Here is a 22,691-nt window from a genome sequence, read left to right on the forward strand (position 1 = left end):
CACTGCATTAGTTTAGCTTGCAAGGTCTGCTAAATTAGTTGCATCTTCTGAGATGGGGAATAGAAAACCGAAGCTTGAAGTTGAGTTGCAGATTGCTTCAATGTTATTTCTTAAAGTTAGAGAATCTATTCAATTATCCTGCTAAAGTTGCTTAGTGTTTGAAAGTATGGCGAGTGATTTAGCATAGTATTACTACCCTTTTATTTCTCTTGGAACAAGAAGATAAATTGGGAACCAGTGTTATGGATTGTGTAGATAGAGAAGAAATATCGAAGAAGAATGAGATTTTAGAATAAGAAGAGAAAGAGATTACAGAAAGAAATTCTTCATCATTCATTTCATAACCAAAAGATGATTACAACAGGTATTTTATTTAGTTACAATGCAGTACAAAATTCATAACAAATGCCAGTTAGCGATAATAATAACTGATTCCTAACAGAATGGTAATTGGCTTCATTTCTTCTCTTCAGCAACTGTTGGGCCGTTTAGCTTGGGCCGCTCCCACCCTCCTTTGATCCACCAGGCCTGCTCCATTTCACCAGGTAAAATACTCATCTGATTTCCTCGTGCTTTAATTCCCAAATTACGTTTTTCAATCCCTAACCCTAGCGCATCCATTCCCAATTCCTCTCATCTCTCGTTCATTCCCAAATTCTTCTCTCCTCGCCGTTCTTCCTCTTCTCCGACCATAACAATACCCACCCCACGAGAAGATCCTTGTCCCCAAGGATCGAAGCCAGAAAACTGTCCCTTTAAAACCGAATAATCCTCCCAAGTGTCGTTCGAATCATCCAGATTTTCCCATCGAACCAAAAGCTTAGTCACTGGCTTATTGTTTCTATTTACTATACGTTTAGCCAAAATCTTTAAAGGTTGAATCTTCAACTGTCCTTCTTCATCTATTGCAGGAGGGTTCGTTGCAACAGTGGAAGAATCCCCAATAAATTTTTTCAAAAGACTCGCATGGAAAACAAGATGGAGTCGTGATGAATCTGGTAACGATAGGCCACTTCTTCGATTTTTTCCAAAACTCTATATGGCCTATAATATTTTACAGCTAATTTTAGGTTTTTTCGCAAGGCTAATGAAGTATGTCTGTAGCTTCAGGTAAACCATATCTCTCACCTGAAAAACCCTCTCTGTTATGCTTTTATCTGTTTGTTGTTTCGTACGATTGCTGGCTAATTCCAACTATTGTTTGACCAACTGTATGATAATTTCTCTGTTTGTCATAATATCTTGCACTGCTTGTACTATAATGTTTGTGGAGCAGTACAGAAAAATCAGGCAATGCTAATACTGGAGCAGTACACATAGATGTCTTTAGATTTTCAAAAGCAGTATAAGTAGTAGAACTCTACTGGAAGCCATCCTTTTTTAATAGTAATGTCAATGGTCTGCTGATAATGCCATAATCTCTAATAAATCTTCTATAATAACCTGTTAGACCAAGAAACCCTCTAAGAGATTTAAGGGTTTTAGGTTGAGGCCAATTTGCATAGCTTCCACTTTACTAGGATCAGTCAGGGATTCAAAAAATGGTCCTGTAACGATATAACGGTCATTATATCGCGGAATCAGCGGCTCCCGTTACCGATATCAGTCGAAATCACGGTGTGAAACGGAATCACACCCATAACGGCCGATAACGGTCGCAATTTAACGGGTAACGGTCAATTGCGGCTATAACAGACTATTTTCCCCGTTAATCCACGTTAATGGGTCCTCTTCGTCTTCCTCGAGAGGAGCTTCGTCTTCCTCTTCGACTATAGGTATCGGTTGATTTGCAGTGGAAGATCCTGCATAATTGTAGATAGGTTTCTGGGGTACTACTTGCGTTGTGTTGTATCGTCCTATTCCCTCTGTTGCTTGATTCTGTTGTTATTGTTTCGTTGGTATCTGCCTGCCTTGTGGTTGGCCTCTTTTGATGCTGTTGGCCTAGTCTCGATAACCCCTCGCCGGCTGTTTTAATCGGTCGAATGTTGCATTGATGGTATTCTCTTGGACAGTAGCTGCAGAGTTCTGAGGGGCCTTTTATTTGATGAGAATGGATGGTGATGCCTTTAGTTTTTGTAGAGGTTTGTTCCCATTTTATGGTTTCCTTATTTATGCTCGAAGGTTGTTGATGATAATTATTAGGGGTTCTGGGTTGTGATCCAAGATTGAGAAATCTAGTAAAAGTCGACTTCAATTGTGGTGGTCTTATTATTTACTCAATTTTTTTTTATATTTTTTTATTTGTTATGAGTTAATATAATATTCTTAAGAAATTTATAAATAAATATAAAAATAATTAATGATGGTAAAAATTATGTTTATGTATTAATAAAAATCTATAAGTATTACAAAATATTCTAAAAATCATTAAAAGTGATTTTCTATAATTATAATTACTATATTTTATAATAAGTTCGAATTTAAAAAAAGTTTACGTTCGCGATGCCCGTAGTGACTGCGATAGTATCTGTTACGTCCACGATCGCGATAAGGATGTTTTTGCCCGATAACGTCCATGCCCCACATAGAGAAAGGCCAAGGTGACGTCATCACATGTAGTGGATGGGGTGGAACATTTATTTTGTCTCCGTAAATCTGACACTTATGACACCTTCTAGCGTAGTTGATGCAATCACTTTCCAGTGTGGACCAAAAATAACCGCATCTCATTATTTGTCTTGACATCATGTGTCCATTCGCATGTGTTCCACAAACTCCGTCATGTATTTCTTCCACGACCATTTTTGCTTCTTCTGCATCAACACACCTTAACAGGACTTGATCATGGCTTTTCTTGTACAAGACTTCCCCGTCAAGGACATATCCAGCTGCCATCCTTCTAATGGTTCTTTTATCAGTCTCGGTGGCTTCTTCTGGATAATTATGATGTTTGATGTACTGGAGAATGTCATGATACCAAGGCTTAGTGTCTTTCACTTCCTCGGTTTGGTAACAATGAGCCGAGTACTCGTACGACTACATGTCAATCGGAGTCATTTCAGATTCCCCGCCAGTCTTGAATGCGGCTGCCAAGGTGGCTAAGGCATCAGCCATTTGATTTTCTTCTCTTGGTACATAGTGGAAGGTGACTTCATCGAATTCTTTGAGCATATCTAGTATTAGCTTCCGGTACTCTATCAGCTTTGTATCCTTGGTTTCCCATTCTCCACGGAGCTGATAGATTACTAAGGCTGAATCTCTGTATATCCGCAAGGTTTTTATATTTTGCCCCAGTGCAGCTCGAATTCCCAGGACACAGGCTTCATACTCTGCCATATTATTGGTGCAATCGAAGTTTAGTCTGCTGGTAAATGGGTAATGACTCCCTTCCGGAGAGATCAGGATTGCTCCGATGCCGTGTCCTAAGGCATTTGATGCTCCATCGAAATGCATTCTCCAGGAACGGTCTGTTGAAGTGTCTGCTTCTTCTAAAGATATAGCCATTAAGTCTTCGTCTGGGAAATCAAAGTCCAGCGGCTCACAGTTCTCATCGGTTCTGCTTGCCAAGAAATCCGATATGGCACTTCCTTTTATGGCTTTTTGGCTCACATATTCGATGTCGAATTCAGACAAAAGCATCTGCCATCGTGCTAACCTTCCGGATAGAGCATGTACACCCATCATGTATTTTAATGGGTCTATCTTGGAAATCAGCCAAGTGGTGTGGTACAACATGTATTGTCGGAGTCTTTTCGTAGCCCAGACCAGAGCACAACAAACCTTCTCAATAGGAGGATATCGAACCTCGCAATCGGTGAACTTCTTGCTTAAGTAGTAGATGGCTCTTTCCTTCTTCCCGGACTCGTCATGTTGACCCAGGACACACCCCATGGAGCTCTCGAATATGGAGAGATACAAGATCAGAGGTTTTCCTGGGATAGGGGACATCAGGATAGGAGCGTGGGACAGGTACTCTTTTACCTTCTCAAATGCATTTTGACAGTTTTCATCCCATGCTCCAGGGCTGTTTTTTCGGAGAAGGCGAAAGATTGGATCACACTTCTAAGTTAACTGAGATATAAACCGAGCTATGTAATTCAATCTTCCTAAGAAACCTCGGACCTCCTTTTGTGTTCGTGGAGGAGATAGACTCTGGATAGCCTTAACCTTATCAGGATCAACCTCCATGTCTTTTCTGCTAACTACAAAGCCTAATAGTTTCCCGGATGTCACCCCAAAGGTACACTTGCTAGGGTTCAGTTGTAACTGGAATTTCCTCAATCTCTGGAAGAGCTTTCTCAGATTCTCGACATGTTCATTCTCGGTCTGTGCCTTGACAATCATGTCTTCGACATAAACCTCGATCTCTTTGTGCATTATGTCATGGAACAGGGTCACCATAGCTCTCTGATATGTTGCCCCAGCATTCTTTAATCCGAAAGGCATCACTTTGTAACAGAAAGTTCCCCACATCGTGACGAAAGTGGTCTTCTCCATGTCTTCAGGATGCATCTTGATCTGATTGTATCCCAAAAATCCATCCATGAATGAAAAGTAGGCGTTCCCGGCTGTGTTGTCTACCAGAGTGTCTATGTGTGGCAGAGGAAAGTTGTCATTGGGACTTGCCTTGTTAAGGTCCCGGTAATCAACACACATGCGTACTTTCCCATCTTTCTTCGGCACAGGCACTATGTTGGCCACCCACTCCGGATATTTGGCCACTTAAAGAAAACCGGCATCAAACTGCTTTTTGACTTCTTCCTTGATCTTAAGGAGCATTTCTGGTCGCATTCTTCTCAGTTTTTGCTGCACAGGTTTGAATTCTGGTTTGATTGGCAGTTTGTGAACTACCATATCTGTGTCTAGTCCCGGCATGTCTTGATACGACCAAGCGAACACATCTTTGTATTCCTGAAGTAAGACTATCAGGTTTTGTCTTGCTTCAGTCGAAAGAGTTGTGCCGATTTTAACCTCCTTTCGATCTTCCTCAGTGCCCAAATTTAGGATTTGGATCGCCTCCTCATGTGGCAATATTTGCTTCTCTTATCTTTCTATCATTCTCAATAATTCAGTAGGCAAGTTGCACTCCTCTTTATTATCGCATTCATCAAATTCCCCGAGACAAATGGTTGATTCAAGATCCATCTCCGGATCAGGATCATCAGTGCCTACATTATCGTTATCTGAGGACCTGAAAGGGGGAAAAATGTGCATGCGTAAGAGGATAATATCCCACACGGAACAGTCAAGAATTAACTTTGAGAGTAACTGAAAATGAGGTACTGGAATGAAGGAGATAGATAACGAATTCAAAAATAAAAGAAAAGTTTGTTTGTCATGGAAAAAAAATGCATCTTTTATTAAACTTAAACAAAATGTTTATTCACCCTTACAAAAGATCACCTATTGCCCCGGGTATAGGCAAATAGGGATAGTTCGAATATTACTCTGAAAGACTCTTGTAAACCACAGGTAGTTCTTCCACCGACCAACTGCTAGGCACGAAACCAGGTGGCAGATGGCATATTCCGGATCTATCTCCATTGTCAACATCTTCTGTGGTCACGGCATTGATGTTCAGATCTTCCAGAGCCACTTCTAACTGGGACATGGTGGTCTCAAACACATAACCACCTGACTTGAACGTTCTGAAAAGAGGCGGGAATGTCATAGGCTTCCATTGGAGTCCGTTTCCAGTCAATCTGGCTAATCTTCTCTCCCGGTTCTTTTAGATCTCCTTTCTCTTTTCATGATAACTGGGCTGGAAACCGAGCCCAAACTGGTCTAATTTTGAAATCGGAAGGACATGATTAATCCTTCCTTGTAAATATTTCCCAAAACCTCTTCCAGTCCTGGCGCCTCGGCCCAAGGTTTGCTTGATCTCCATCTTTGTGTATTTGGAGAGTCGGGGTCTTGGAATCTTCTTTCCTTCCGCCACGAATGTGGCATTCACAAACTCCAAGGAGCGGAACGAACATTCTACCGCTTCCTCGTCTACTTTGATGTATGGAGCCTCCGTGGTCACGCTTGCCACGATATCTTCCTCAGCGTTGATAATTACTAAGGCCCCGTCAATAACAAATTTAACTTTTTGGTGCAACGTGGAGGGTACTGCACCTGCTTGATGAATCCATGGCCTTCCCAAAAGACAACTATAGGACGGCATGATATCCATCACAAGGAACTCAACATCATAGGTGGCTGGTCCGATGGTCAATGGTACCTCGATCTTCCCGATTACCTCTCTTTTGGTCCCATCAAATGCTCGAACCACATTCTGACAAGCTCTCATATGATAGGTATCTATTGGTAGCCTCTTCAATGTAACCAAAGGCATCACGTTCAGGGCCGAGACATTATCGATTAAGACACTTGGTAAAGCGTGCCCCTTACAGTAGGTAGTAATGTGTAACGCCTTTGTTCGGCTCTTCCTCCGGATGTAATCTCATCATCTGAAAACGAGATGAGATTATCAGCTTGAATATTGTTTACCAGTCGATCCATCTTGCTGACTGGTATGTCTTGTGGCACGAACGTTTGATTAAGGACATTCAACAGCGCTTCTCGGTGTGCTTCCGAGTTTAAAAATAGTGCTAGCATTGAAGTACGTGTAGGTAAGTTGTGGAGCTGTTCTACAATGTTGTACTCACTGTGCTTCAAGATCTTGAGGAACTCTTTAGCTTCTTCCTCCTTTATAGGTTCAGTGACAACTAGCACATCTTCTTTGAAGGGCTCAAGTGGTCTTTGCCCTATTTTGGTATCGCATCCTTTGGAAGTACTCACCTGGCATTCGTACTTCCATGGCACTTGCCGATTGTCCTTGTATTGAAAAGGCCGAGGTGCTGTGATTACCACCTTGGCTGGTGTTGTTACTGTTATACCTGCCTTAGGGGTAATTATCAAAGGACTACCCCTACCAAATCTTCTGTCTGATGATTCTCCGGTGGCACAAACATCTGCTTCCAAAGAATCTTGAATTTCTTCGTAAAACTCTCGCTCTTTCTGGTTCATCATGAGTTGGACTAACGATCTAAACTCTGGGCAATCTTGCACTTTATGCCCTTCTTTGTTGTGGTAACAACAATGGTTACCATCTTCATTTTCTGTCGTATCTGGATATGGTGTAAGAAGCCATGCCTTCACCATTTGGCTCTATACTCAAGCCAAAGGAGATTTGATCTCCGAAACACTCGATTTAATTTTCTTGCCCCCTTCGGTAGTAACGACATTGATTCCTGTCTCCTGATGATTGGGCAAGGGATTCTGGGCGACGTTTGGTGCTCCAGAGTTGAAAGTGATCCAATTCTTGTTACGCATTCGTTGCACAAGTCTCTTGAATGCGAGACAACTTTCAATCGAATGCCCCTGCACACCGCCATGGTATTCGCAGTGAGCATTCTCGTCATACCATTTTGGGTAAGGGGGCTTTATTGGATCCATAGGATAAGGCGACACTGCATGAGTGTCGAAGAGATGTTGGTATAATTTTTTATACATCAAGGGAATGGGGTCAAATTGCTCTCTTTCCCTTTCCCTTCTTGGGTCCCTCTGGTTCTGTCTAGAAGTACCGGATGGTACAGCTGCTGTGGAATTTGAACTTGAGATCGTAACCCCCTTGTTGACGTTGTAGGTGTTCACATTGTTGATCTCTCGCTCTTTGTTTTTCATGGGAGGCTTTTTACTGGAGTCTCCTCCCTCAATCTTTCCTTATTTAATGGCCAACTCGATCATTTCACCGGCCATGACTAAATCCGAAAAACTCCCCGACGTGATTACTACCAAATGCCCGAAGTAAGGTGCCTTCAGGGTCTGTACAAACAGCTTTCTAGTTTCCTTTTCATCCAAGGGTGGATGAACTTGCATAGATAAATCCCTCCATCTCTGTGCGTACTGTCAGAAACTCTCATTGTGTTTCTTCTCTAGGCTTTGTAACATAACCCGGTCTGGTCTCATAGCGTTGATATGCTTATACTTCTCCAAGAAAGACTTGGCTAAGTCTTTCCACGTCTTGATATGAGTTCGGCTAAGCTGGTTGCACCACCGAATAGCTGAACCGGACAAGCTCTCCTGAAAGCAATGGATCAGGAGTTGGTCATTCCCGCCATATCCTGTCATCTTTCGACATAACATAATGATATGGGCTGAAGGACAGTTGTTCCCGTCGAACTTCTCAAACTCAGGAACTTTAAACTTTGGTGGAAGCACCAAGTCTGGAACTAGGCTCAGCTCCATTGCGTCCACTCCATAATAATCATGGTCTCCCTAGACCATCTTTATTTGATCTTCTAACATTTTTATCTTTTCTTCCATCTTTTTGGCTTTATCTTCTTCATCAAAGTCTGGGACATGATAATCATCCGGATGATCGTCAGGGATGATCGTAGAAGTTTGTATCTTCACAACAGGTGTAACTTTCACTTTGGTAACGAATGAGTCCCCGGGTAATGCAGCTTTCCCTTTAGTGGCGGATGAGTCCCCGGGTAATACTCCGGGTGAGATAACCACTTGCGGGGTTGGTGGTATGGCCACCCCCTCGGAAGAAATGCCCGCTGATGCACTAGCTTGTTGTAGACCCGACAACTTGGCTACGATTTGGTCGACCAAGGACTCCTGATTTTTCTTGATAGACTCCAGAGTACTTTCACTGTTCTGAGCCATCTTATCTTCTAGTTCCTTTTGAAGTCTTGCCATGTTTTCTTCGATCTTCTCCATTCTGGCTTCCATTTGTTTCTTTTTTGCTCGAGTATTGTGCGGGTGATGTGTATCTGATGCTTGCGGTGGTAAGATCGGTGTCTGAGACATGTTCTGTTAGTTAATACGAATGTAAAAACATGGAAAATAAAAAATAAAAAAAACATGAAATATAAAAATGCAAAATAAGCAATGTATGATGTATGCAATTTGGAGGCATTGATCCAGAAAAGTGTTCATTATTATAAATAATCCTTATTCAGACAAAAATGTTTTATCTTTTTAGAGACATAAAACAAATTAAAGGTACATTTGGACTAAATCCTCTAGACCCCGAACAGCTTCCAATAGGTTGACAAGTCTCCTGCCTTCATTTGTCACTGGTTGAATGCCTTGTCGAACCACTCCAGCTTCCCTTGCCAGGCCGTGAAGATGACGGCCTGCTTTTTGCACTTGATCCAGGAAATCTCGGATGGTTGCATCTCGGGCCCTCACCCTTCGCTGTGCTTGCTCCCAACGGAAACGCCATTGTAATCCTCCGTCGAAAGGCACTATCTGCAGCTCGTTTGCTTGTCTCTTGAACCCATCTACAATAGCTTCTAACTCAGCTATCGTCTTGCCATCATTCTCATGTTGTTTCTCTAAGTCAGCTACCCGAACTCTCAAGCGCTGGTTCTGATGTTGACTATCTGCCAAGCGTCTTTGGGCAGTCTTCGTTTGTTCTTTCCAAGCTCTCTCATCAGGCCCCTCGAACTTCCTTTTCAGGCTATGAGCTTCGTCTTTCCAGTATTCAGAGGTTACCTTCAACTTGGAGTTATCCTTGACCTTATCTTGATACCCCTTTCTCAAGTCTTCGAGCTCAAAACGGACTCTTTTTTGCTCTTTTTCCAGTTTATCTGCCCGATCTTTCTGAGAGTCAGCATCAAGCTTCCACTGATAACGTTCAGCTTCAAGTTCCCTTATCCTCTGCTTTAGCTCATTATTCACAGCTTCAAACTCGGTCTTGGCTATCTCGAGTTCAGAAGGGACATGCCTGAGATGTTCCTCCATGGTACGGGTGTCTTCATAGTCTGGCACCGGAATATTGTCATTTTTCCTTAACCTTCGCCACTCCACATAATCAGGAGTAAGCAAGCTTCTGGCAGCTACAACATCCATCCGGAATACTTTCCTCCATGAATCAGCTACTTCTTTGATCATCTTCTTATAGCTGTCACCGTGATACTCAAACTCTGACCTAGCTAGTCCGTATGTTGCTGGGACAAACTGACGTGCCCCATACTGTCTAAGTGCTAACAATGGAGCATACCCAACTGCACCCCAAAGTCCAAGTAAGGTCATAGTGTCGGAGTCCCCACATCGGAAAAGAACGTCACTGAGGAATAACCAGGGGGCTCTCCAGACAATATCCCGGTCCTGAAGATGCGTAAAAACCTTCATCCATTTTTCCTTTGAGGCGCCTTCATGCCATTTCCTGGTGATGAATTCACCTAGAGGTGAATATGTGGTGCTGAAACGGCGGTAGGCAACCCCGTTAGTCTTCCAGAAGTGGCTGTGAATCCAGACTTGAAGGAGCTGAACACACCCAGTGAACCTTCCTCCGCCAGTTCTTCTACAATGATTGAGAGATCGGAAGGTCTTGGCTAAGATGGTTGGTGCTGGATTGACTCTTCTCGAGAGTTGTTCGAATAGCTCCACTACGGTGGCATCGATGTATCCCAAGGTCTTTGGGAATATAATTAGACCATACAGACCTAATGCAAACAGGTCTATTGTCTTCCACTCATCGGGATGGTGCTTCATTAGTTGCTTGATATGAAGCCAAGCGATTCCTTCTCCACTACCCTTACATCGAGCTCGGTCAGTTACCCATTTTTCATCAACTCCAGCAACCTTAGCTAGTGCATTTTTGAAAGGTTGACTTTTAATGTGCTTAAGGTAGGCCCGCTCGAGTTTGATGTTTTCGCAATGCAGTAGTGTAGTGTACTCTTCTATGGTGGGCACCATGTCTTCCCGGGTAAAGGTGAAGCAACTGTATCCCGGGTTCCATAATTGAACCAAGGCTTTGATTAGGGGCTCATCAGTCTTAACATGAAGCAAAAGTGCAACATCACCGTACCGTTGGTTGAACTTCTGTTTCACCTCATTCTTCCAACCGTCCCAGATGTCCCAAAGCTCTTGCACGTCATTCTGCTTTAGGCTGATCGAGGCGTAGCTAACCAGCTCTGACACATAGCTGCTTTGAAGACTGTCTCCCTTTTCCTTCTGAGTCTTCTCGGACCATAGTCGTACCTCGGGGTTTTTAATCTCTTGTATTACAACACCTTTATCCATTAATTCAGATTATTTTGTGTGTAATGAACGTCTTTTTAGGGATCAATGGCCTCTTGTTATGATGCAAATGCTAAAGAACAAACACAAAGGCAAAAAGTTAGTAAAAGTAGAAATAAATAAATAAATGAAAAAAGAAAAAAAATGGCAAGGGAAAAAACATAGGGACAAAAACATGGTTAGGTAAACAATGTCTTAGGTTTTGGAATGTGGTTTTGGGGTAGGCTCTATTTCTTCAAAAGTCTCCCGGTTTAGGTTATAAAACGGTACTCGAGTCCTCCTTGCCGGTGCCCCCTTGGGCTTACCAGACCCTTAGTCCTAAACCCATCACAGGCTTGTGTGGACTAAGTTAAACTCGAGGGGACACATTCTCTTATGTCTATGCGGAGAATAAATTCACACGAAGACATAAGGTATATGAATCCCGAAGGCTACTTGCTAGGCATATGCGGTGAATAAATTCACACGAATGCGTCGCTTTCACCCCCACTTAAAGGGTTCAGAGCTCGGGTATAGAGCCTTTGGATGAAAAAGTTTGGAAAGCTGAAATCATTAGAAAACGGTCAGTCTAACTATTTGCTCGAAAAAAAATATAACCAAAAGTAAGTAATAAGGATCGAAATGTTACCTTAAAGTTCAAACTTACCATTTTCATTAAAAAGACAACTGGAAATTACCTTAGCCTGACTCACTTACCTATCCCCAGTGGAGTCACCAAGCTGTCGCAACCATCTTTTGGTTGGGCCCCGGAATTGGGCTTCGACTTAGGAAAATGGATTGGAGTCGCCACCGATCGTTTATTTTAAACAAAATAGGTTGACCGAATCCCTTATTTCTTACCTGATCTGCGTCTTACCAAAGATGTGTCGGATTCGGGAGTCGGTTACAGTCAAGGAAGGATTAGCACCCTTGAACCGCCCTTTCGGTACTACATAATTTTCAGTTGTCTTAATTAAGAAACTTGTAATTTTAAATTAAAAGGTAAAATTTGATCATGAATTACTTACCTCTGATTAATTGATGAAAATACCCTTAAAAAGTCATAAGATGTGTTAGAGGGAAAAACTATATAAATAAAAAATGCAGAATAAAAATAAGTAGAAAAAAATAAAATAAAAGGAAAAATAAATAAATAAATGAAATATATATATATATATATATATATATATATATATATATATATATATATATATATATATAAAAAATGTAAAGAAAGCTTCCCCATCATTTCACCGAAAGTAAGGGGGGAAAATAAAGTCTTAGGATAAAAAAAAGGGCCAAAACGTTTAATGCATACATATAATAAGATATATAATAAAGAAACAAATAAGTGAATGATAAAGAAAAAAACACTAAAAAGATATATAACGGTGCTTAAAAAATGAGGGAAAAAAATAGAAAATACATATATATATATATAAATGAGTAGAAAAAAGAAAATAATATTATGAATAATAATAATATAAACAAATAAAAAACTAAAAATAAAGGAATATAGAAAATAAAATAGAAAATATAATCAAATATATATATAATAATAATAATAATAATAATAAAATATATAATAATGAAACGTAATATGTAAAAAAACAAGAAAAATAAATAAATAAAAATAAAATTTTAAAACACAAATTGAATCGGGGGCTAAATTAAAAGGAAATCAAAATCAGAGACCAATTCAAAAGCAAATTCGGGGTCAAAATAATTCTTTAAAAGTAACGAGGGACCAAAAGGGTAGTTTACCCCATTTTCTTTAAAAACACGCGGGTTCCGGGGTGTATATGGGCCAAAATCTGGTTTTAAAATTTCATTTCTTTCCTTCTCTCCAAACAGAACGCCCTCCTCTTATTCTTTTCTCTCAACTTTTCTTCAGTATGAAGAACAAGGGCCGTGGTTCCCAGAACACGGCCACCGCGTCGCCTCGCCGCCGCCGTTGAACGACGACGGCCGCCGTTCATCAGCGGCAAAACTCGATTTTTTCTTTGTTTTTCAAAGCGTTTTAAATCTAGTTTTCAAAAATGAAAATATTTTCTATAAAAAATGAGCCTCGGGGGCTAGATCTACAAAAGAAGATCCCGACCCAACCCCTCCGTTCATCGGCTAAAAACGCTCTCTTTGGGTTTCTTTCGACCCAAGGTACAACAAAGACACAAGACAAGAAAAACCACATGCAAAGGTATGAAATTTTTTACCTTTCTTTTCGAAATATTTGCAAGAAACCTTCGAATTGACTCTGAATGTTTGGTTGTGATTTGATAGTAATTTTGCTTGTATTCAATATGAAAATCCCTCTCCTCCCCAAATGGATGATTACATGTGTTATTTATATTACGAAAAAACCTATTTTTAGTATCCTATTAGAAATAGGATTCTAATGCTAGTTGGTTTATTGATATGTTGGTGATGACCGAGATCTCTGCGCCTAATGATACGGGTTGTTGGGCGAGACGTGCGGTTGTGAGAACTTCAAATGGGGGAAAACAGCGCTGGAACGAGGCTCCTGGAACGAGGCGTGGAGCTAGGGTTCTGGAAACTTGCTGCTCACGTGGGATTTGGGTCTTGTCGGGCCATGTGCAACAGGCTATTTTATTTGATATATCGGGCCTGCACAAATATACCGAATAAAATTAATAATATTATATATATATGTATAATTATACGATATGATTATATAATATAATGATATTAATAAAAGACGGAATTGAGTGTCTTCAGATATGTGTTGACATACTTCCTAACATCCTCCTCCTTAGAGAGGTTGAACAGCTTGCGGATTTTCAAAGCTCTCTTAGGACCCCTCATTCTTGGCTTCTCAGTGTCGGTCAATCCAGGAAGATCATTTTCACCCTTCTTCACAATAACCAAGTTCAGAACTGAAAGATCTTGACTAACAATGCATCGACAACCGACTTCCTACTGCGCTCTCCATTTCTTCTACCATATCCACGGAAGCAGGGAGTACCTATTTACAGAAAATTAGTCATTCGGTCAACTGGAAATCCATACAAGAAAAACATTCCTGCACAAGTAAACAAAAGAAAACTATTAAGGTGCAATCTATAAGGTGGGATTTTGAAACATTCTTGGGTTTCCTTTGCATTTTCTTTGCATTTACAAAGATGGGATTTTGAAAAGAATCAGTCACAAAGAGAAAGCCTTAACAGAATAGTCAACATAAATTTAGCAGATGAGCAATTTATAAGTTGTAAGACATTATTTTCCAAACTTCATATATGAATGGAGAGATACAAGATTAACGAAATACATCATGCTAGAACGTTTTTTGAGCTTGCTAGATTTGGGAAATATAAACAATATTTCCTTTCACATACCCCATAAAAGACTATCAAAAGCTCCACAATACAAGAGATGAAACATTTTTTTCACAATTGTTGTAGTCCTTAACAAAGTCTAAATATGCAAATCAAATAACATCTTGATATAACAGAAAATCCATAAAAGAAAATCAAAATTTTCCCACCAGTGCAAAAAAAATTATGCCTTAAGTTCCAACTCTTTTATTAACAATAATTTATCCAAATTTCATGAACATATAATCTAAAATTTTATTTTGCTTCCACCCAGATTTTGCACATCTCTAAATGCTCTAAACTCAATCTCACTCAATTTAAAATAATCAAAATGAAGCCAACTTTTCATATGGATGTGTTCATTGATTAAGATAACAAGCATTAGCTTTAACAATTAACACTAGCATTGAAATTTAGAGCAACTCAGTTAAATCAAACCCAATATTTTCTTGGATAAGGGAAGTGGGAAAGGAGAAGGAAAATTACAGTTTCTGGTCATCATCAATTTCCAGCTTCTTCTGGCAACCAGTGGTTGGATTTGCAATATTGAACTTAAACAAACAAATGAAGAGAATTAACAAAACCCAAAGGGAACTGATATATATTTTCCCTTATTAACAAAGACTGAAATAGGGGAAAAACCTTCATTTTTCTTTGATGGTTCTTTATAATACAAGAGCTCGGGGAGAAATGCCACCGCCGCCGTCGCCGCTGCTCTTGCTGGCTTAAGGTTTCCTCGTTCGGGAGGATTAGGGTTTATATATAAAAGGATGATAATCTGGTTGGGCCGAATCAGATTCACTCAAATGTCTTTTTAAGCCCGTACTATAGTTTGACCTGTTTTGATTTAGGTTTCGGTGGTAAAATAGGCTCATCATTATCTATTTATTTAAATTGAGGATAAATTACGTATTGAATTATTTAACTATTATTTTAATTTTATTTTAATAATTAATTTTTTAAGAAAATTATAAATAAATTCGTTAAAATTTTAATAATGATACTCACATTGTATTGTATGATGTCACCATCTTTATAAAACAAAACAAAACATATCAACATGTAGACATTCATTTGCGACTGGAATTATTATATTATGTATTATATAGTTTATATTATATTATTTATATTATATATTATGTAGTTTATATAGTGTATTATAAAGTATACAAATATATAGTATGTTATATAGTATATTATATAGTATGTATTATATATGTTATAATATATATTATTATTATAGTATTTATATATATATATTATATTATATGTATATATTATATATTATTATATATATTTATGTTATATATTATAGTATATATATATAATATATAATATTATATATTATATATTATAGTACATATATTTATTATTTATATTTTGGATTTATTTTATTTAGGTCCAATAAAAAGAGTCCAAAGGTCTAATCCAACAAGGGTATGAGGGAGCTCAACTAGGTAGGCAGGCTTGACTAAGCAAGCTAACCCGGTGAGAGCCTAACAGGTAGAAGCCTAAGCCGCCTGACCCAGCAAGCTAGGGTTTTGTATTAAACTAGGGGTGTCGTACATTTCGAGCTGCAGGATCAAGTCTTGATCAATAGCCCAGATTGCGTAATAATTAGGGTTTTAAAACCCTAAAAAACTCACCAATACACAACCGCACAAGGGACGTTGGATGTGGCCACTTGATTCAACGGTCAGAATCCATCAGAAGCGACCGATAATGACGTGTGGAGGCCACGCGCAAGCAAGGCTACTAACTGGCCGAAATCCTCGGCACTTGAAATTGGAAAATTACAAAAATCGGAAGCAACAACTCGCATGAACTCAACAAAGTCAGTCAGATTTCCAACGAAAGAATCGGATGGAAATCATGTCCCTTTCAGGACCACAACGGCCAGATTCAGGTATATAAAAAACCTCCCGTGAAGCAAAGCAAAACGCTTGGAGAAACATAAGCAAGCAACATATTAGCATCGAAGTATACGAAAAACTACGAAAAGAGTATCGAAACACCAAAACAAAGCCAAGCAAAGCATTCTCGCAAGCCAAAAAAGGAAAAAAAGCAGTGTCGATCTCGGCTCGGGAGGGAAACGACCACTGGAAGTTGAAAAGGCTCATCGAAAAAAGTAAGAGCAGAATAATTTTTCCTAGATCTATGTTGTTTGGGGTAGGGGTATAAACGAGCCGAGTCGAGCTCGAGTATTGCTGAACTCAACTCGAAAACTCTGAAATTGAGCTCGACTCGACTCGAACACTCGCGAGCTTAAAATTTTTAAGCTCGACTCGAACTCGAAATCCTGAACTGAAGCTCGTGAGCAGCTCGAAAAGGCTCGAAATGAAAAAAAAATTCTTAAAATTAACTCGATTGAAGCCTCAAACTCGAACATGAACCTTAAATACATGAAATCTTACTGTATTTTTAAAACATCAATACATAAATATTAATATTATTAATAATTTATTTTTTTAAAAAATAAAATCTTAATATATTATATTTTCGAGCTGTTCACGAGCCTTTCGAGTCGAATATCGAGTAGCTCGTTTCGGCTCGTTAAGAGCTCGAGTCGAGTCCATTTGATCTGAGTATTTATCGAGCCTTGATCGAATCGATCTCGAGTAGCTCACGATCTGTCTCGTCTCATTTATAATCTTAGTTTGGGGTTTATTTTGGGGATTTTAAGGGCTATTTATACGGAGAGCCTTTGTGTAATTACTAAATAGTTAAATTATTTCCTCAGTCCCTACAATTTTGGTGCGTAATTCATTTTGGTCACCTATTGTAATTTTGCCCTTAAATTTTGAAGTAATTCAATTTAATACCTATTTATATTTCTTATATTTTGCAAATTGGCCTCTAACCTTTTTATTTTTCCTTCCAGCTTTCATTTAGAATCAATTTGACCCCTAATCTTTTAATCCTTTTCAATTTAATCCTCTTTAATTTTTGTTTTTTTATTTAATACTTTTTATTATTTTATTTTATTTTATTGTTTAACATTAATTTTACTTTTTTATGGCAATTTTAAATTGGTCAAAGGTAACTAATTCAGATCGAATATTAAAATTTTTATTTTAGCTTTTAATTTTCGCAATTAAGACAATCGAGAAATCAAATTGGTACCGAAAGGGTAATACAAGGGTGCTAATCCTTCCCTGACTGTAATCGACTCCTGAATATGAGAAGTTTCTGGTAAATCGTAGATCATGACAATGGTAAGTTATGGTATCCGATCAACCAAATTAAAATGATCGGTGATGACTCCATCACATCAATTTAAGTCAGAACCCAATTACGGGACCACCCGAAGGTCGGTTACAGCACAACAAAGTTGTAATAGATGGGAATTGACCCTGGTTCCTTTGGTTGGGGGCAAGATGACAAATTTGTTAGTGTGGGGCATTACAAAAAATGATTGGATCATATAGGTCTCGTTAGAATTATTTTATGATTCAGTGTGATTATTACAGTGCTCATAAAAAAGACGTCGGGAACACGATGTGTCTTCGGCGACCACAATGTGCCTCTTGCTTTGTTCATTTTGTAATCTTGACAATTTTAACATTTCAATTGTGTGAAAAATGAGTGAGAAACATTATATATTCGACATCTTCCCCGTCACTATAACGATCACACCATTTCAAGAAATATTTTCGTTGGCACCTTATACGAGCCAACTATTTTTCCAACATCCCATTTAAGCAATTTTGCCATGGCAAGACACCTAACCATTAGACTAAAAAAATATTTTGAGTTAGTTTCACTAATAATTATATTTAACATCATTTTTTTAATAGTCTAGGATGATTATAATGTAGTATATGTTTAAAATCTTCTTGATCAATTGACAATACATGTATGTTTAATAGTATATTTAAGGAGAACTGCTCGAATTCATGATCTTTAAGGAGAACAACATTTTCATTTATCGCTAAGGTTACTTGATAAGTTCATATTTAACACTAATTATAATTATCTATTATAGTTAGTATTAATTAATTGTGTTTTTAGTAGTATGTTTTACTTTATTGTACCTAGTATGATTACCTATTCTACTATTAAGGAGAGAAAAAACACAATTATACTTTCACGGTATTTTTATATGTAAGATGTCATCCCAAACTCCATTATGCATATGAAAGCTTTAACTCTTTTGGGTCGATTTTTTAGTAGTCTAAAATGATTATAAGGTAATATCTGTTCAGAATTTTTTTAATCAGTTGACAATTAATAAACATTTGCAGAAATAATTTCTCTAACTTGAAATTTCTAAGAAAAATAACATTTTCGTTTACTACTGAAACTAATCGATAAATTCTCCTAAGTTAATTTTATGTGTAATTAGGGATCTAAATGAACAGAGCGTTCAATGAACTGTTTGTTTATGTTCGTTCATTAACCTAAATAAACAAGAATGAACAAATTTTTTATGTTCATTTAATAAACGAACGAACATGAACAAAAGTGTGTTCGGTTCGTTTTTGTTCACAAACAAGCTCGTTTATAAGTTTGTTTATCGACTCGTTTATTTATGTTCATGGACAAGCTCGTTTACCCGATTCTCCTTTTCGTTTTTTTGACATTTTAAATATTGGTGAATGTAAAGACTAAATTGAACACATAATAAAAGTTGAAATTTAAATTGTAGAATTTAAAAAGTTTAAGCACTAGTGGTATAGTTTTATCATTTTTCTTTAATTTGGAAATGAAGGGTGTAAACACACGTTTTTGTCTGGGTTTACCAAAAATATTATTAATTAATTAATTTATTAATTAGTTTATTATTATTGTTATTATTATTCTAACAATTATACTATTACATTTTTTGTAGGCCAATCGATGCCCAAATCAAATTACAAGCCCACCAGAAAGCCAACCCAGCAACCCCGGACCCAACAACGAATTACAGCAGACCCGACCCAACTGCTACCAGACCCGAGACCCAACTCAACACGAATCAACCCAGTAACCCAGGATCCGACCTGGCCCTAGGGTTTTTGAAACCCTAACCCTAAAGGTATGATACCTATCGTCGCCGCCTGCCATTGCTACCACCGTCGAGTGTTCATCTAATTGTTCCCACTTGCATCAAACAGTGACTTAATCAATGACAACCATCAACTAAATCATATCAACAGTGAGAGAAACAATTCAATAAACTATGGGAACAAATCCAAATGAAATCCTGAGGAATCCGAAGGGGCTATCTAATCTATCAAAGCCATCACCAAGACCAATCACAGCAGGGGATAAAACTAGAGCAGACAGGAGATCAAAGAACATTCGGGTTTTTAGAGAGAAAAAATGAGAGATCAGAGAAAAAGAAGAAGATACATTTGAAAAAAAATGTACTAAGAACAAGAGAGGAAAACATATAAAAAAAGGAAACAAAAATCAGATTTGAATACAAAATGAAAGAAAGAAAAAAGATACATACCTCGGGTCATCACGTTGGAAGTTGGAGGGTCGTCAGAGCTCGGTTTTTTCTAAAGGTAATGGCTTAGATCTACAGCTCTAGGGGCGGTTTTAGGCTAATCTAGGTTGGGGAATAGGTTGAGGGTGACATGAAGAGTGTTTTGAGGTAGGTTGGGTAGTTCCGACCACCGTGGGCCGTCGTGCGCCACCGTCTGCGAGCAGCAGCTCAGCCCCTTACTGGAGAGAGAGTTGAGAGAATTCTCAGACTCTCTCTCTTTTCTCTCGGCTGATAACTGAGAAAAATGAGGAAATGTGATAAAATAAGCACTTTGATCAGGCTTATATACCAAACGTAAAACGACATCGTTTAAGGGGACCTTCAGCGTGTTTTTAGGCTTTGGTATAATAGTCGTTTAGGTCCCTCATGCTTTGTAATTTTATTTTTCAACAAGTTAATGAATTTATATTTATTTGATTTCGAGCACTTATGTTTCAATTTTTATATTTTAGTCATGTTCTTACTTACTTTGTTATTTTTATTAGAGTTTGACTTTGATCATTACATTTGTAATTATTCTATTTTAGTCACTGATTTCATATGTTGTGTAGTATTGCTAATATTTGATTTTGGTCATGAAATTTGTAAATATTTCATTTTCGTCACTGTTGGCATTTGGTTTAATCATTGTTTAGTCCTCCATATTTCTGGTTATTTTATTTTATTTTAGTCCTTAATAATGTTTAGGGGTTAGTTTCATTTCTAGAACCTATATTATTTAGTATTTTTGATTTTGAGAACATGGTTTATTTTATTTGTGGTTTAGTCCTTTAAGTTTCTATTTTTGCTATTTTAGTCATTTAAATGTATGTTTTCACTATTTTAGTCCATTAAGTTTCTATTTTTTCTATTTTGGACTTTTAAATTCCTATTTGTACTATTTTGGTCCTTTAAGTTTATGTTTTTCTCCATTTTGGTCCTTGTAAGTTCATATACTTATTTTTTGCTCATTTCTATTACGGTTTGTAATTTTTTTTTTCATTTCAATTATTTATGTATGTACATGTTTCCTATTTTATGTATTATTATGTATAACATTTAATAAATGCTATTATTTTATGTTGTAAATATTTTATTTTTCATTTATAATTGTGTTTTTTTACATTGTTTCCTTATTTAGTGATATATTATTCGAATAATTTCGAGAACGGTATTTGTAGAATGGGCATGGAAAGTATCACTTGATCGAAGTGGTACAATCCGATATGACATTCGAACAAAATGTAAACTTGAAATAAACAAATTTCATTTTGCTTATTATTAATTAATTTGATTTTAAGTTGAATAATGTTTTGAAAATTTATAATTAGATATTTTATTTTATGTTGATGTTCAAGTTATATTCGATTTGTATTTTTAAAAAAATCATCGAGAAGGGAATATTCTTTGTAGACAAAAAAATAGACGAGACAACTTTCCTGATGGAGGATTGCTAATCTCGAGATTTCTTTTCAAATTCAAGAATTTTCCCTAATTAAATAATTCGAAGCAAATTAATAAATGTTCAATAAACGGATCATATTTTAATTTTGTGTTTGTTTCCTAATTTTCACCATTTACGATAACGTGTAAGTGACACAATACTAATTTTGGGCGCTGTAGGGGTGCTAATCATTCCTTATGCGTAACCAACTCCCGAACCTGTTTTAATCGAATCTTTGTACACGCATACCAGTTTTTTTGTCTTAAAATTTTTTTTCTTAAAATTGTCTTTAAAAGACATTTTTAGGTATTCGACCTACCTAACCCAAAGGTCGATGACGACTCTTTTCCATTTTATCCAAATTAATCCAAAATCACCAATTTTTTAAAATAAAAGTCATACTTGTTTTTTTAAAATAATATTTACTTGTTTTTTTAAAAAATGGTTATGACAACTTGACGACTCTGTTGGTGACCTTTTTTTCAGAGAGTCAGGCTGTAAGTCGCTTACACATTATCGTTTGGTGGAAACTATGGGTTCGTGTCTTTAGTTAACTTATGATCCGTTTATTGAAGTTTTAATTGCTTCAATTTTAAATTGTCATACTAACATTTGAATTTTTGCTTTCAACTTTGTCCAAGTTTTTTGTTGAGTTTTTATTTTTCATTTTTTGAGTCAAAGATAGGTACGTTCCTCCTCATACACATCACGTGCATTTACATAACATGAGCTCTAGACACGAGTTTCGATCCAAATTAGTAGGGGTGAATACTTTACTCTCATAAGAATTTATTCTTCGTATGAGTTTTAGCAAATAACCCATGGGATACATGCCTTATACCTTTATAGGAATTTATTCATCGTATGGGTATAAGGTAATGAATCCCCTTGAATTGAACTCGTTCCGTTCGAAACCTGTAATGGGTAAGGATTTAGGGTCTGGCAACCCAAGAGGTCACCGACATCAAGGACAATTCGGGTACCATTTTCTTATTAGAGCCAAAACCATGCATATAGTAAACCATAGAACGATCACCCTAGGAATAGACATATCGAACCTATGTCTGTCAATAGGTACCCAAAATAAGTGTACACAAAGGAGGAGTGTTTCTAAACCCTTACTTTTTGCTTTAAGTTTGTACAATATATTTATTATTTTCGAATAAAAGCATGCGAACTAGATACCATGCGGTTAGGATTATTTTCTTGAAAATTAATCATTTTGGGTAGAAAGCATGTCCGGGGTAGGATTGCTGTATAATAAAAACATGCTTGGGTATATATCATGACGAGGTAGGTGTTATATTCATCTTTGAATAACATTTTATCTATATCGATAGTCTTACCGGTACTAACTAATTTCACTTCTTTTGTTTGTGTACACTAACTTAATTATTTTCTTTTGTTTGTGTCATTTTTCCATTCTTCTTTGCATGTCATTGCATTGCATTGTCATGACATAATGCAAAAATATTGATATGCAAGGGGATATTCGATTTTTTTTTTACAAAAAGAGGTAAAA

The 22,691-nt window shown here is 37.5% G+C and overlaps 1 long non-coding RNA gene across 1 annotated transcript; it reads right to left on the reverse strand.

Annotated features, from left to right (window-relative positions):
* Positions 1 to 13,744: 13,744 nt before the first annotated feature.
* Positions 13,745 to 15,009, reverse strand: LOC120136548. The gene is made up of 3 exons (XR_005517350.1): positions 14,916 to 15,009; positions 14,760 to 14,824; positions 13,745 to 13,924 (listed from the first exon to the last, which is right to left on the reverse strand). It is a non-coding gene; the product is annotated as an uncharacterized LOC120136548 (long non-coding RNA).
* Positions 15,010 to 22,691: the final 7,682 nt, after the last annotated feature.

The sequence above is a fragment of the Hibiscus syriacus genome, unplaced genomic scaffold, assembly GCF_006381635.1.
Source record: "Hibiscus syriacus cultivar Baekdansim isolate YM2019G1 unplaced genomic scaffold, ASM638163v2 tig00110633_pilon, whole genome shotgun sequence".
Taxonomy (NCBI): Eukaryota; Viridiplantae; Streptophyta; class Magnoliopsida; order Malvales; family Malvaceae; genus Hibiscus; species Hibiscus syriacus.